Source organism: Urocampus carinirostris, chromosome 2, assembly GCF_059441175.1.
Source record: "Urocampus carinirostris isolate Australia breed hairy pipefish chromosome 2, RoL_Ucar_1.0, whole genome shotgun sequence".
Lineage (NCBI taxonomy): Eukaryota > Metazoa > Chordata > Actinopteri > Syngnathiformes > Syngnathidae > Urocampus > Urocampus carinirostris.
In genome coordinates, this window is record NC_142350.1 from 33,676,102 (window position 1) to 33,690,553 (window position 14,452).

At 40.6% G+C, this 14,452-nt stretch overlaps 3 pseudogenes; all 3 read right to left on the reverse strand.

Moving 5' to 3' along the window:
- Window positions 1–4,601: 4,601 nt before the first annotated feature.
- LOC148371681 (U2 spliceosomal RNA) lies at window positions 4,602–4,752 on the reverse strand (annotated as a pseudogene).
- A 140-nt stretch (window positions 4,753–4,892) lies between these two features.
- LOC148371682 (U2 spliceosomal RNA) lies at window positions 4,893–4,974 on the reverse strand (annotated as a pseudogene).
- A 309-nt stretch (window positions 4,975–5,283) lies between these two features.
- LOC148371683 (U2 spliceosomal RNA) lies at window positions 5,284–5,373 on the reverse strand (annotated as a pseudogene).
- Window positions 5,374–14,452: the final 9,079 nt, after the last annotated feature.

Below are 14,452 nucleotides of genomic sequence, written 5' to 3' on the forward strand. Positions count from 1 at the left end.
AAAACGAGTGGCTGGCCGGGGGATGGGAGCAGGTGGAACCGAATTTGCTCTCTATGATTGCAAGAATGTCTCATCTCCATTGGTTCGGTAACATGGTTAACTGTGCCCAGAAGACGGCCATCTAGTGCTCGGGCGGTGATAGAAGTAACGAGGGAATTCAATGGCATCTTGAGTTTGTGGGCGAGGGAGAGGTCCAAAATGTTAGCTTCGGCCCCGGAATCCACTAGCGCGGAAAGTCTCTGTGGGGAACCAGCAATCAAGAGATGCACTTCGAGGGAAGGTCGAGAGGTTTTGGAGGACGGGATAAGGGCAGAACTCAATCCGACGCCTCCGTTGTCCGATGAGCCCCCCCCTTTTAACGGACACGTTGAGATTCGGTGCCCCTTGCCGCCGCAATAAAGACAAAGTCCCTCAGAAACCCGCCGCCGGCGCTCTTCGGCCGGTAGCGCTGCCCGATTAATCTCCATGGCTTCGTGAGTAACTGTCATCGGGGACCGGGGCGTTTGGAACCCACTTGGCTCTTTGGGCGAATTCGTCGGGAGTTGTATTGTTCTTCCCCTCTCCTGTCGCCGTGCTTGGACCCGACGGTCAATTTGCGCCGTCAGTGCAATGGCTTCGTCGAGGGTGGAAGGCGGAGTATGGGACACCAATTCGTCCTTCAAGAAATCGGCCAACCTGTGGAGATAAGCGTTCACTAACGCTTCCTCATTCCAATTACTCTGGCTAGCGAGTGTTCTGAAGTCAATGGAGTAATCGGCGACCGAACGTTTTTCTTGGCGAATGTTAAGCAGGAAGCGGGATGCGTCAGACGAGGCAGACCCAGTATCGAATACTTTCAGGATCTCCTGGGAGAATAGTGCAAACGAGGAACATGCCACCGATCCTCGTTCAAACTCAGCAGTACCCCAAAGCCGAGCTCTCCCAGTCATGTGGTTAATGACGAACGCTACCTTGGTTCCCTCGGATCGAAAATTTCGGGGTTGGAGATCAAAAATGAGTCGCCAGTTTACGAGGAAGGCACGGACTTGGGTAGGGACGCCGCAAAACTTTTCGGGTGCACCCACATGGGGTTCTGCTGCTTCGGAGACATGCGAGGTAGGCAATGGAAGACTCGGCGGGAGTGTTTGTGGCCTCGGAGACGGGTTGACGGAATGCGGAAATGGTGACGTCAGTAATTTTGACTGCTGCTCAGACAGGCTCGCGACCTGCTGATGGTTCTGTAGTAAGAGGTGTTGTTGCTGTTGTTGTTGTTGTTGTTGTTAGATCGCTTCAAGTCGTCTAAAGATGATCTTTAGGAACGACATGGAACGCTTCGGTTGTGTTACGAGTTCCGCGAATTGGCCGCTCCGAAAGCGGATGAGGTCAGCTTTGGGTAACTTGTACCGAAGCGTTCGTGTAGCGGGTGGGAGACGCATTCGTCGGCCATGTGGCCGTCCACAGGACACCACGTGGAGGTTGCGTTCCTTGTCCTGCTGTTGTTGCTGTTGCAGAAGACCTTTTTGCTGTTGGACTTATTGTTGTAGTGTGGCGACGTCACTTGCGGACTTCTGTACGGCACTCTCGGTCCATTGTAGCCATTGTAGAGCAGAAGGAGGCTCCGAGTTGCTTGGTTCTTCCTTCGGAGAAACGTGCGCTGATCTTATGATGTGGTCTGGTTGTTCTGTCAGACAGGGCGAAAGGAAGACTGAGATCACTTGCGCTCGTTTCTTGGTTTTATTGAAAGGAAGGAAATGACAAGGTGGGATTCTTCGATCCGTTGGTTGGCGGATTGACGGAACTTGACAGGCGGGTGAAGGCTTGGCGGTAATGCGTGATCGTAGTGCAGATTACAGAAACGGGTCGGCAACGGAGATCAATCAGAAGAAAACAGGGAGCAGGCAAAGAGTCGGAGGTACGGGCTTACTGAGCTGAAGGCAACAGGTAGCATGAGTACAATCAGACAAAGTGTTACCGGAAGCTGGGGATTTAAATGTACAGGGTGCACCAATCAGCTGTCCTGGCTGTTGGCGCCAAAAACCTGAGCACAGTTGTTCCCAATACATGTGATTGTGACAGATCTATTAATTTGTAAAATAATTTTTACAATACACCCTGGCTGGAAATAAAAAAGGTCCGGACAGTACCTAAAATTGAGACGTGAATCTTGGTTTGAGTGATTTAAAGCCCGAGTACAAAATTAATACGAAGTGTCTCAAGTTTTTATAGCAGGGTCTCAAGAGGGCACAAGCCAAAAAATATGATGGGTTCACCGTTTCCTCCCATTTATTCTATTACTGTGTGTGTCCATTTCCAAGCATTTTCAATGTGAGTTTACACAGTTATTAGTAACTAGATAACTACAGAGTAAGGCGCTACTTTTAGGTGTCAGTAATCTGCTGGGTGACTAAATTGCTTTTTAAATGAAGTAACCAGTATCCGTAACTAATTACTGTTTTTCAGAAACCGCATGCTATACTTTTTGGACACATCATGTTCATCTTCACTCTACAAAAGTGGGTCATGACTTACCAAAAAAAGAAAGTGACTTGACCCCTAGCGACATCACTGGAGAGCCAAAGGTGTTGAACACATTGCGATTCACATGTTCTCACTCACAGGTTGATTGTACTTGCTGACAAATTCAAGAAAGCCTATACTTTGTCCTAATGGTGCCAGTGTTACAAATGTGCTGACTGCAGCATTTGTGTCGTGAAGTGATAAAGTCACTAAAATCAATCAGACTTAACCATTTAGGTCTTTTGCTTAGAATTCCCGACTCCTTTTGCCTTAACAGATTAGGTGTAGTCAACCGTCCCATTACTGTTAGTCTCGCTTCATCCTTGACTGAACCAAGCTATTTATAGATAATTACGTACCTGGGTCTACTGGTAGTCAAGCTTGAAAGTGGAAATTTAGATTAGGTATACAATTTATGATTAGGAACACTTTTATATATTATTTACATTCATAATGCTTGCTAAGGTAGAGCCCGCATCTTTGTCGAATCTGTTAATAGGCCTGCTTGTTGTAATATTGATGGATCGGCTGACCCAGTTTGAAAAGCCTCAAACCCAGCAGGGTTAAAGCTGCATGAGCGCCTCCGAGCTCCGCCTCAGGCTCAAACTAAGGAGCGGGACATCGAATCTGCAGCCAAAAATTGATAGAGGACCAAATAAATAACAGCGTCTGACACATCAGATTCAACAAATGTTTGTTCTTTGACAACAAAACCCAGAAATACTCTCACAAACCATTTCTCAAAGGCACACATAAAGATCAATAATAGCACAGTAGTGCACAAACACAGAGGATTTATTATTTTTCGGGTTATTCCAAAATGTTGGTGTTTGTTAACAATTGTGTAATAGCAATGAAGATTTTCCAGCTTCTCTTTTTGTACCCGCAGAAGATCACTGAATAACTGGAAATCTAGTCATTGCAAATAGTAACCAAAGCCAGGGACTATTGATTCACACTGCAATCTGATAGATGCAAGCTTCGTATCAATCGATCAGTCAATCAATCAACAACAAACATCACTATGAAGGCTTACACATCTATCGAGCTTCACATTAGTTTACTGAATTAGTTCTTTTCCTTAATCAAAACAGTGTCTGAGTTCCCCATGTTGTGATTTTAGGGTCTTTTTTTTAAGTATTTTATAATTTGTTGCTGATTGTGGTTTTGCCAGCTGGGATGTTGAAAATGTGCACTTAAAATTTCGTTTCGTGAATTGATGCTTTATAGTGCAGTCAAAGCTCAGATGTTTAATATTAAAGCTGCATTCTGCTCCTGATGCCGAGAAAGTAAACCTTTTTTAAAGCTAACCCGTTAATCTTCAAAATTTTAACCATATATTTTAATTTTTAAATCTGCATTATTTTTTGTGAAGAATAAAGGCTTTTCTTCGACCGCTTGTTTGTTTTATATCCATGTAGTGAGTTAAAATTAAAGTCAAGTCAAGTATTGTTTATTTGTATAGCCCTTAATCACAAGGAGTATCAAAATGCAGAACAGACCACAGACAATTGTAAACTACAGACTATAGCTGAGATGAAAACTTCCGTCAAAGTTTTATTGCATACTATTCCAGGTACAAACAATGACTGTATGATGCATGGGTGTGCAGTAGAAATGGCTGACAATTGCATTTATACTGGGAGGGTGGTCCTAAGGCTGAGTTAAAAACAAAACTAAGAGTAAGCTGGGGTGGAAAATCCAAAAACAGGAGATTTTGGAACAAATCTCTTCTAATCGGAACTGACATAGTGAGCCACCTCCTGGATACAAAATAAAAGCTGAGATCACAAAGCAGCTTAATAATAACCTAACAAAGTGGTTAAATCATTTTGACAAAATGAATAAAGAAATAAATAAGTGAATTATAAATAATTGAATGAAAAAAGCTAGAAATGAATGATATAATGAATGACTACATATGCGATGATTAATTTCAATATGGGGGGTATTTTGTAGAGGTTTATTGTTCTATATTCTTTATCAATTATCCATTATCCGTTACGGTCAAATCATAATACACTACAAAGCCAAGAGGCCGAGACACTTGCTCCCAGCCAAGAGGCTGAGTCAAGGTCCTAGCCACAGGGCCAAGCAGCGATCAGTGCGATTGCACTGTTCCCGGAGGTACTGCAATACCGGGCCAATGCGTGGAGTGGACAGAGCAAGCTCTTATTCCATCTCCCAATTGCAAAAATCAACTACTGCAAGTTGCAAAGTAAGAGTCAACAGTGTAACCACATAAATGGGAGGGATTTTTAAAGGGTTATTGTTCTATTTTCGTTATTCATTATCCATTATCGGTCAGTTCATAATACGCTACAAAGCCTATGAGCCGGGACACTTACTCTCAGCCAAAAGGCCAAGCTAAGGTCCTGGCCCTGAAGCCTTGCTGCGATCATTTCACAAGTCAAAAACTATAGAAATGATCCCTAAGAGATACTACACTTGATCTTAGCCAAAAGGCCGAGAAGCGAGGTACCTTCATGATCATGGTATCTCCCCTGCCAGGTAAGTGAAGAGAAAATGGGGTTTTGGGGTTTTTAAGGGTTATTGTTCTATCTTTGTTATTCATTATCCATTATCCGTTATCGGTCAGTTCATAATACGAGTCTTGAAGGGAGGGATTTTTAAGGGTTATTGTTCTATCTTCGTTATTCATTATCCATTATCCGTTATCGGTCAGTTCATAATACGCTAGAAAGCCTAGGAGCCGGGACACTTACTCTCAGCCAAAAGGCCAAGCTAAGGTCCTAGCCCTAAAGCCTTGCTGCGATCATTGCGAATGCACCGTTCCCGGAGATACTGCAATACCGGGCCGATGCGTGAAGTGGACAGAGCAAGCTCTTAATCCATCTCCGGATTGCAAAAATCAAAGACGAAGTGCCTTTTTTCTTGCAGTCTGAATAAATAATTTAACCTCAGATATAAGGCTTTACAATTGAATTAACTCTTGGTTTAAATTTTTTAAAGTGGTTCAAGTCTTTAAATGAAGCAAGTCAACTTGTTTTTAAAGCTGCCTTGAACCTATTACATTAACATTAAATATATTCAGTGCTGTCAAATGATAAATATACCTCTTCTGTTTTACCTCAAGGGTTTAAAGACACATTATCCCTCTTGATTCCATTTTAAAGCTTGTTGAACTTCGCAGTGAAAGAAAGTCTAAAGAAAGCTGCTTTCACTTTAAAATAAACTTTGCTGCTTTAGCTCTTGAGGCTAAGCAACTTAAAAGATATGTGGTGCTTTCAAAAATCAAATGTTTAACTTTAGAGGTAATGTTTTAAATTCCAATCAACTCTTTATTTCACCTTTTAAAGATGATTTAACTTAGGAATTAATCCATAAATACATATAGCTTTGAAGCTGCTCTAACTTGTAAGCTAAATATTTATATCTGCTTGTATTGGTTGCTAAACGCATGAAAACTATAACCTTTTACAGCTCAAAACTCTAAAGAGATTGTGCGTTATTTAACGGTTCCTGGAGCTAAAACAAAAACAAAAAAAACTATTAAATAAAAACCATATTGATTGTAATAATACGCAAAACATTCAACATTTTTTAAAATACGCGTTGGTGTCAGGAAACGAACCAGGAAGCAGGAAGTCGGAACTCATATGCGTAGACGATCCGTCACTTTAATTAGGAAATAAAAGTTGTCCAACACACAAACGGACCAAAAACAAAACAAAACAGGTTTAAAGGCAATCAAAATTACAAACTAGGTATTACTCAGATCAAACAGGCATGAACAGGTCTTCAACAAGGTAAAGCAATGGTCTGGCAATGGGCAGTCCCAAAAGGAGCGTTTAAGTACTCCACAAGCAATCAGTTCAATGCGTCTCAGCCAGTGTCAAGGGGCGGGGTGCCTTGACAACCGTGCAGGACATGACAGTGGGTCAAGAAATTTCAATATATTTTAGAGAGAAGGATAACATTATCGTCCCCTATCTTGCAGCTAAGGGTACCCCCAAAAACTAAAAACCTAAAACGAGGCGGTTTTGTCCTTTTGAGTCTCCGTAGTTTGTACTCTTCCGTGGGCTAGTTTTCGGTTGCCCTACACATACATTTGGTAGTCAAATATTACACAGTGTCCCTTTAACTCTTGAGGTAAAGCAACTTAAAAGCTTTTTGGCGCTGTCAAACATTAAACGTAACTTTAGAGATAAAGCTTTAAAGCTTCATTAAGACTGTATGGAACCTTTTAAAGCTACTTCAAATTTTGTGTGAATCCATCTATAAATCCATTTGTGTTGTTGAAGTTTTAGAGCTCCCAAGCTAAATAGTTACACATGCTTGAATTGCTTGATTAAAGCATCATTGATTAAAGCTATAACTTTTTACACCGCTAATTAACTCTAACTGACACGTTGACTGTAACTCAAGAGTTGCAGCATCCTGAAAGCTTTACCTCAGAGTTACTTAGTTAGCGACTGCAGTATCGGCTGTCAAAGCCAATAAGCTTGATGAAGTGTGACCGTGTTTGTGAAAACCTTTAATTTAAGGTTCAGTTGAATTTGGCATTCATTTATTAATAAAGAGCCGTGTACTTGCGCCATCAACAGCAGTGAATTATTTATTGGCACAAACAACATTCGGAACTTTTCGACACGCCAGCATCAGCAGTCTTACCACGGGAATGTCAAACCGAGAGGACGGCTTCCCTATTGTAAAGGTCTCAAACTCCAATTTTGGGCGCGCCTAAGGAAGGAGGGTCTGGGATTTGTCGGGCCTAATTGGGTTTTGCACAAGAAAATCTTACATTGAAAAAAGTCCACTTTTCTCAAATATATTTAAAACTAATCTACACAAAATACGATCTAAAATATAAAAACCTTAAGGGTTATTATGAAAATTGATCAATCAATGGTAAATTAATCCATATTTTCCGTGGGCTGTACTTAGATTAAAGAGACAGCAGGTATTATTCTGCACCTCCTAAAACTAGAGAAAATCCTTTAAAAAAAAACATTTGTGATTTAAAATGAGACTCAACTCCAGGGAGCTCATATGATTGTCTGCCATCTTGTTACCCCTGCCGAGCCTGTATCTCACCAACGCCAGATCCGTTACCCATCACACTGGCGACCTGTAAGCCTAACTCCTGGGACACCACTACCTTCGCGACTGTTGTACTATCACAGAGACCTGGCTTAATCCGAGGATCCCCAGCCACTCTCTAAATTGCCTTCTTGCACTGAAAGGAGAAGCCCTCCAATTCTGTTATACTTTTGTATAATGACAATAAAGAGAATTCATTTAATTTAAATTCATTTATTTATATATATATATATATATATATATATATATATATATATATATATATATATATATATAATGGAAGCTAGAGCTCTTGTTGGTGATAGAAAGGAGCGGAGAGGTGTTGTGAAAGGATAGTGGGATTGTGGACGCGTTCTCAAGGATGGGCTGGGCACCCGTATGATGCGGCAGGGGTAAACCAGTGAAAGCTGTCGGGCCCTGCTGTTGAACAAAAGAGTGTTTTGTGTCACCCTGACCCGAATGACATGGCCGCTTTCTGGTGTCCCATTTCATCTGGAGGGAGGAAAGCATGACCAACTTGGGTGCCGAGGTGCCTAACTTGTTTGGGTGTTTGGGCAATTGGGTTGGCAATGTTTGTGTGTTTTTTTGCCATTTATTTCCCTTTTATTCTCTTTGTTATTGTATGTGTGTGTCTTGCTGTCGGTCACCCCTCTTGAGGGATATGACCAAGGTAGGTAGATAGATAGATAGATAGATAGATAGATAGATAGATATGGGCAGCACGGCAGCGCAGTGGTTAACACGTGTGCGGCACAGTTCTAAGGTCTTGGGAACCTCCTGTGTGGGTTCAAATCCAGCTACCAGCCAACCTGTGCGGAGTTTGTATGTTCTCCCCGTGCTTGCGTGGGTTTTCTCCGGGCACTCAGGTTTCCTCCCACTTTTCAGGTGGATTGGCCGGTCCAAATTGTCCCTAGGTGTCCATGAAAGAGCGAGTTGTCTGTCTCTGTGTGCCCTGCGATTGGCTGGCAACCAGTTCAGGGTGTCCCCTGCCCACTGCCCGATGATTGCTGGGATGGGCTCCAGCACCCCCGCGACCCTACTGAGGATAATTGGTGTAGCTAATGAGATGAGATGAGATTTTATATATATATATATATATTAAATATGTTTGTTTATTTATTTATTCCCCCGCTCATGAGGGGAATGCAATTCCCAAAGGTGCCTATAAAGTAAACTTCTTATATATTACATTTCTAGATGAATATTTCACAAAGCCCAATTAGCCATTTGAATTAGTCAAAAAGTGGAGCAATTTATCATTTTCAATGCCTGCTAATTATTTGGACAATAAAAGTTTCCCCAAAAACTTCACCAGTCAGTTGTTTGCAGGCAAAATTAATATTTGTGGTATGGCGCCACCAGCTGTTGTAGTAGTGTGAACACTCAACAAAAATATTTACTTCACATATAATTGACTCTGTGTTTCCGTACTGCATTGGTTAGCACATTCGCCCGAGATGCCAAAGGTCCCCGGTTTGAGACCAGGTGGAAACATATGCTAGCCTGGAGAGGGATGGGCACCACCAGGATGTATTTGCTGCTATGACCCTAGTAGTGAAGGATCCACCCAACCAATCATAATTGACTTAATGGGACTAAAGAAAAAAAAACATGGGAAATGTGTTTATGTTATCCTAAAGTTTATGCATTTTAATGGATGTCTCACGTCCAAATAATGGACATAGCATGTTTTGTGTGTAGTATGTGGTTGAATCCCTAATGCAATAACATAAAAAATACATTACACTGTACATGTTCTCACAACTTGGGAAATGTTTGACTACCAAGTGTTTACTTTTCAACGTTATCTCTTTGATTGAAAATACAAAAAGCATGAAAATGTACATAATATATACCTGCTGGCCATGAGAACTGAGGATGGGGTTTCAAACTCCATCACCATAATTGTCCCGCTGGCCACGAGTTTGAGACCCCTGCCCTATGAGAAGTGTCCTCTGACAACAGTACAGCGAGTCATCTTGGCATACCGATAGGCAAGGTAGCAACCAGATGAGGTCCCTAATCACAACACAGGTTCCCAGCCTTAATCATCCCCGTCAGATGCAGTCATTATGCTAGCATCTTCTTAATTAAAACATAGCCCGATAATAAGTCATTGTTTATCTTGCAGGGGCAGCATTTATATGCCTTTCATCACACATATTTTTCCATTCTTTGCCCTTGCCTTATTTCTCCTATGCTTTCAGCCCCTTCCCCTTATACTTTGCAGCCAGAAAGGCACTCTGGGCTTGAGGGAGACCTCAGATGACACCCAATTATCCAACGTCTGCTGATTGCACCAAAATGACTCTTGATGGACAGCTTTGATGTGTGGGAGACCTTCCCGCGAGGTGATCTGACGGCAGAAGGGGAGCGAGGAGCAAAGGGAGGGAAAAAACAGGGTAAGACTCTGCAAAATGTGAAGGACGCAGAGGGAAAAAAAATGATCGAGGTCAAAGTTCATTAGAGAGATTTCTTATAAAACTGCGATTTTTCAAATTCCTGTTTGAAATTTCTAGAGGACGACATCACTGTGTAGGAAGCCTATGTGGAAAATGGTAGCATGTTTGTGTTTTTTTTTTTTACCTGAAAGCTTTTATCTGGAAAGCGTCTGATGCAGCAGGAGACGACAGTGCAAGTACGCCTGCCCACTCGCCGGCATTCGTACTGAAGCCGACACCACAATAGAATTTAAATTGGGTGTGGACGGAGATGACCTTCCTCGGTGGGAAGGAGAACTAAAATGTATGCATATCCCATTTGTGTTTTGAAAAGAGAATAATGTTTAAATGGTTGGTCACATAAGGCACTATCTAAATTGAACTGTTAAAGTACTTTTGTAAATGGTACCTGATAAGTTAAATCTTGAGCAGACACTCAAGATAAAGAGAGAAGACAACAATGGATTTTGAACCTGCACAGAGGACACGGAGAGGAACCGTCTTATGAGGAATTCCATTCTAAGATTGCATCCATGAGGATTCAGATCTAGAATGCTGTGTCCTTTTTACAATGTAAAAAAAATTACGTTCCTTTTTATTATTGTATTTTTTCTGAATTTTTTATCTTATTTTTTTGTAATTATATTTCAGACGAAAAGTAGTACAATAAAATAAGAAAAAAGAAAACATAGTGAAATAGTAAAAATATCATTTAAAATTGACAAAAATATTGCCATCTTAAAATGATTTTGCTTTAAAGAATGATTATTTACTGTATTATTATTTTTTTAGTATATTTTTTTTTTATGCCTGCAAAGATTTCACTTTAAGATTTCACCAGTTCCTGCATTTTGTTCTAGATGTGTTTCTTGTGCTTGAGTTTTAGGTAACATCACTGGAAAAATCCTAATCCCTAGATTTTGATTGTCACAATGTATCATGACCATTTTCTCTAATTACAACACCCTGTGTTGGATATTTTTCTTTTAAAGGGACAGTGTGCTTTATAAAAACGAGTGCTAAAAAAATAATACAAACTACAGAGAATCAAAGTAAACAAAAAAGCCTCAAATTTTTGTCATTTTTTTGCCCAAGCATTTCACAATGTTTTTTTGTTTTGTTTTGTTTTTTGGACATACCTTTAGCAGCAAGTTGACGGACAATTTTGTCAGCTCCCTCATGTTATGTAAAATAAATGCAAATTTCTCAAACTACAAGTATTTTTTAAAATGTATGATTGTATAATAGTCAGTGTGTTTATGCTCTTTTTTTATTCAATCTTGTTTTTTAATGAATGGAGTTTCCTTTACCACTAAGAGGAGCTAGATTATACACACTGTCTCTTTAGAAATCAGTTACATTTTCACAAGGCGTGTTTTACCTACTCATGTTGCCTGGAATAATGAATGGAGCCCCAATTACGCAAAGCACCATGGCAACAGGAAAGCCGAAGGCATCGTTTTAGACTGCTCCAAAACTGTGGTTCTTATAAGTTCGCTTTTTCGTTCCTCTCTATTCATCCTGCCCACAAATTGATAAATGATGTACTCTATGTATATATATTAGTAATTTCATGAAGTAATGAATTTCCGCAAAACACTAAATTCACTTATATTTTTACTCCACCCACACATGTGAGGTTTGTGTCTGGTAAGACAAAGTCAGAATAAAAAAAAACAATCACTTTATTGAATGATCAAGAAAGCATTATATAAACTAGTACCGTAAATTCCGGACTATAGAGCGCACCTGATTATAAGCCGCACCCACCACATTTTAAGAGGAAAACCAATTTTGTACTTACACAAGCCGCACCTCTATATAATCCGCATGTGCCCACATTAAAAAAATGTAACCCAAACACAATATTAACCCAAACCCGACTTTAAGTCCCGTAATTGTAACTGATTATCCTTCATTAAAGTACACAGTCCAAAAATCACAGCCGGCAAAATAAACGGAAAATGATACCGGTACTTAAGGTTTGATGCAGACCTGCAGAGTCCGGGTCCCGTTGAAAGTAATCCAAGGAAAAACGTGTTTATTTCCAAAGGTAAGGGTGGGAAAAATATATATCCACTATTGTCCGCCGCGTCCACAAACACTCACCTTTACCAGTCCCCACTTCCCGTCACCCTGCGTTTGTAAATATATTACAAACATATACAGTTGCAAATACATATTATACATGGTTACACATATTTACAAAGAAAGACGGTACACCGAGAGAGTTTTCAAAGCTTTAATAATAATAATATAACTTTCATCCCAAACGGTGCCTGTGACAGGGCAGTTAATGGTAGCAACACGTTAGCAACACGCTCGCAACACAGTAAACGGGTCTGTTAAAAAAATCATACCGTACTTGTAAAAATCACGGTAAACCTTCCTCATCTTCCTCCTTAGAACTGAAGCCATCAAAGTCGTCTTCCTCAGTGTCGGAAAGAAACTTTGTCATATAGACATTGTTCCACGCTCCCTTATTCCAAAACGCGCTAGCAACACGCTCGCTCCTTCTTTATCGGACTGCTCGATTGCTTTTAGCTTGAAAGCTGCGTCATGTGCCTTTCTTTTTGCATTTTGCATGATGAGGGTATGTTTACGCTAATTTAATTTATGCACAAGCCAAGAAGTTGCAGTCTTCCTCGGCACATATATTCCACCGGTCTAAATCTTACCTATTGTACTCGGGTGCCGCTGGCGGCCGTTAGAAAAATTACATAAATTGGCCGCATCACTGAATAAGCTGCAGGGTTGAACGTTGGGGAAAAAAGTAGCAGCTTATAGTCCGGAATTTACGGTATATATTAGTAATTGCATGAAGTAATGAATATCCGCAAAACACTAAATTCACTTATATTTTTACTCCACCCACACATGTGAGGTTTGTCAGAATTTAAAAAAAACAATCACTTTATTGAAAGATCAAGAAAGCATTATATAAAGTATTTGTTTTATTTCATTTTCCTGCCTGAGCCTTTGAATGAAGTCTATGCACTGCACTTTTTGATAGATAATCCCCAATTTTGAAAAGAACTCCATGCAAAGAGAAACAATTACTTGATGGATGGTGTTGCTGTTAGCTTGCTAATAGTATCATTCTATTGTTAGTGGTTGAGGTGTGGGTCGAATCAGAATCCTTGGCCCTCACTATCGCCCTCTGCCGTGAGGCAAGGGAATTGCATGCCTTATTCCACAACTGTAGACGCTTAGTGCAAAAACATAAAACATACTGCTCTTTTTGAACAAAAGCATCGATAGATAGGCAATCCTCTATTATTAAAAAAAGACACAAACTAGTGGATGGTATGACTTGTTAGCTTGCTAATGCTATCACTTTTTGAGGCTAGAGAACTGCATGCCTAACTCACCACAGTTAAACTCTAACATACAATTTGTAATAATAATTTTCACATTGTTTTGGTCAAAGCACTCTATCAACCTATTTTATTTTAGACGCTCGGACATTTTAAGCTTTTGTGGGCCACATAAAATGATGTGGTGGGTTGTGGTTTTGCAAATAAACAAGCGGCCAATACCTTTGTAGCATCTTTTCTCCTGGTGGAGTGTCTGTAAAAGACCTAAAGCCCCTGCGATTGAGAACGTGCAGGTGTGTTGTGATGGAACAAATCCCCGACAAACACGGCAACGGCACTTAAAGACAAATATATCTCATATTTTGTTACGGGGATTTGGGGTCTGTGAGAAAATGTGAGTGGTGTGAAACAACCAGGCCACGGGAGCCTCCAAGGGACCAATTTCTGCCTGTTCCGGAGTCCGTGGCTTTCCCAGTTAAATTGAGGAGGCTTGTGAGACAACATCACAGGATGTGTGATTAAAGTAATTGGTGTGAATGTTAACATCCGGGCAAATGGCCTCGCGACCTCACTTTCTCACCTGACAGATGTTTGCTCACCTCACCCAACCACACAGAAATCAAAAAAGAATTGCAAAACCGGAGCATTAGGTTCTCAAGAGACCATAACTACGGCAACTCCAATCATTGACATTTTTCTTCCCTTAGTCTGAACTGCACACAAGGAGTGTAGGTTTGCATTGGTGGGGATATATTTTTGAATTGATTGGGGGGTACAAAACAATGATTGCTCAATATTGGTCCTCTACACCCATGCTGAAACTACGCCCATATCATTGCATATCACTGGAATACAAATTTTACTTCGACAAATAACAAAATATTTTCAACAAATCTGTCATTTTCGTTACATAGTGCATTATTATTGATTCATTTTAAGTCAAGTCAAGTCATTTTTATTTGTATAGCCCTTAATCACAAATAGTCTCAAAGGGCTTCACAAGTTATTACATATAAGAAGTTTAGGTTATTCATATGCTAGGCAGCAGATCGGATCTCAGGGGGAAGAGCATTCCACAGCACCGGTGCCCGGATGGAGAACGCTCTCGAACCAGCGGAACACTTCTTGGCTCTT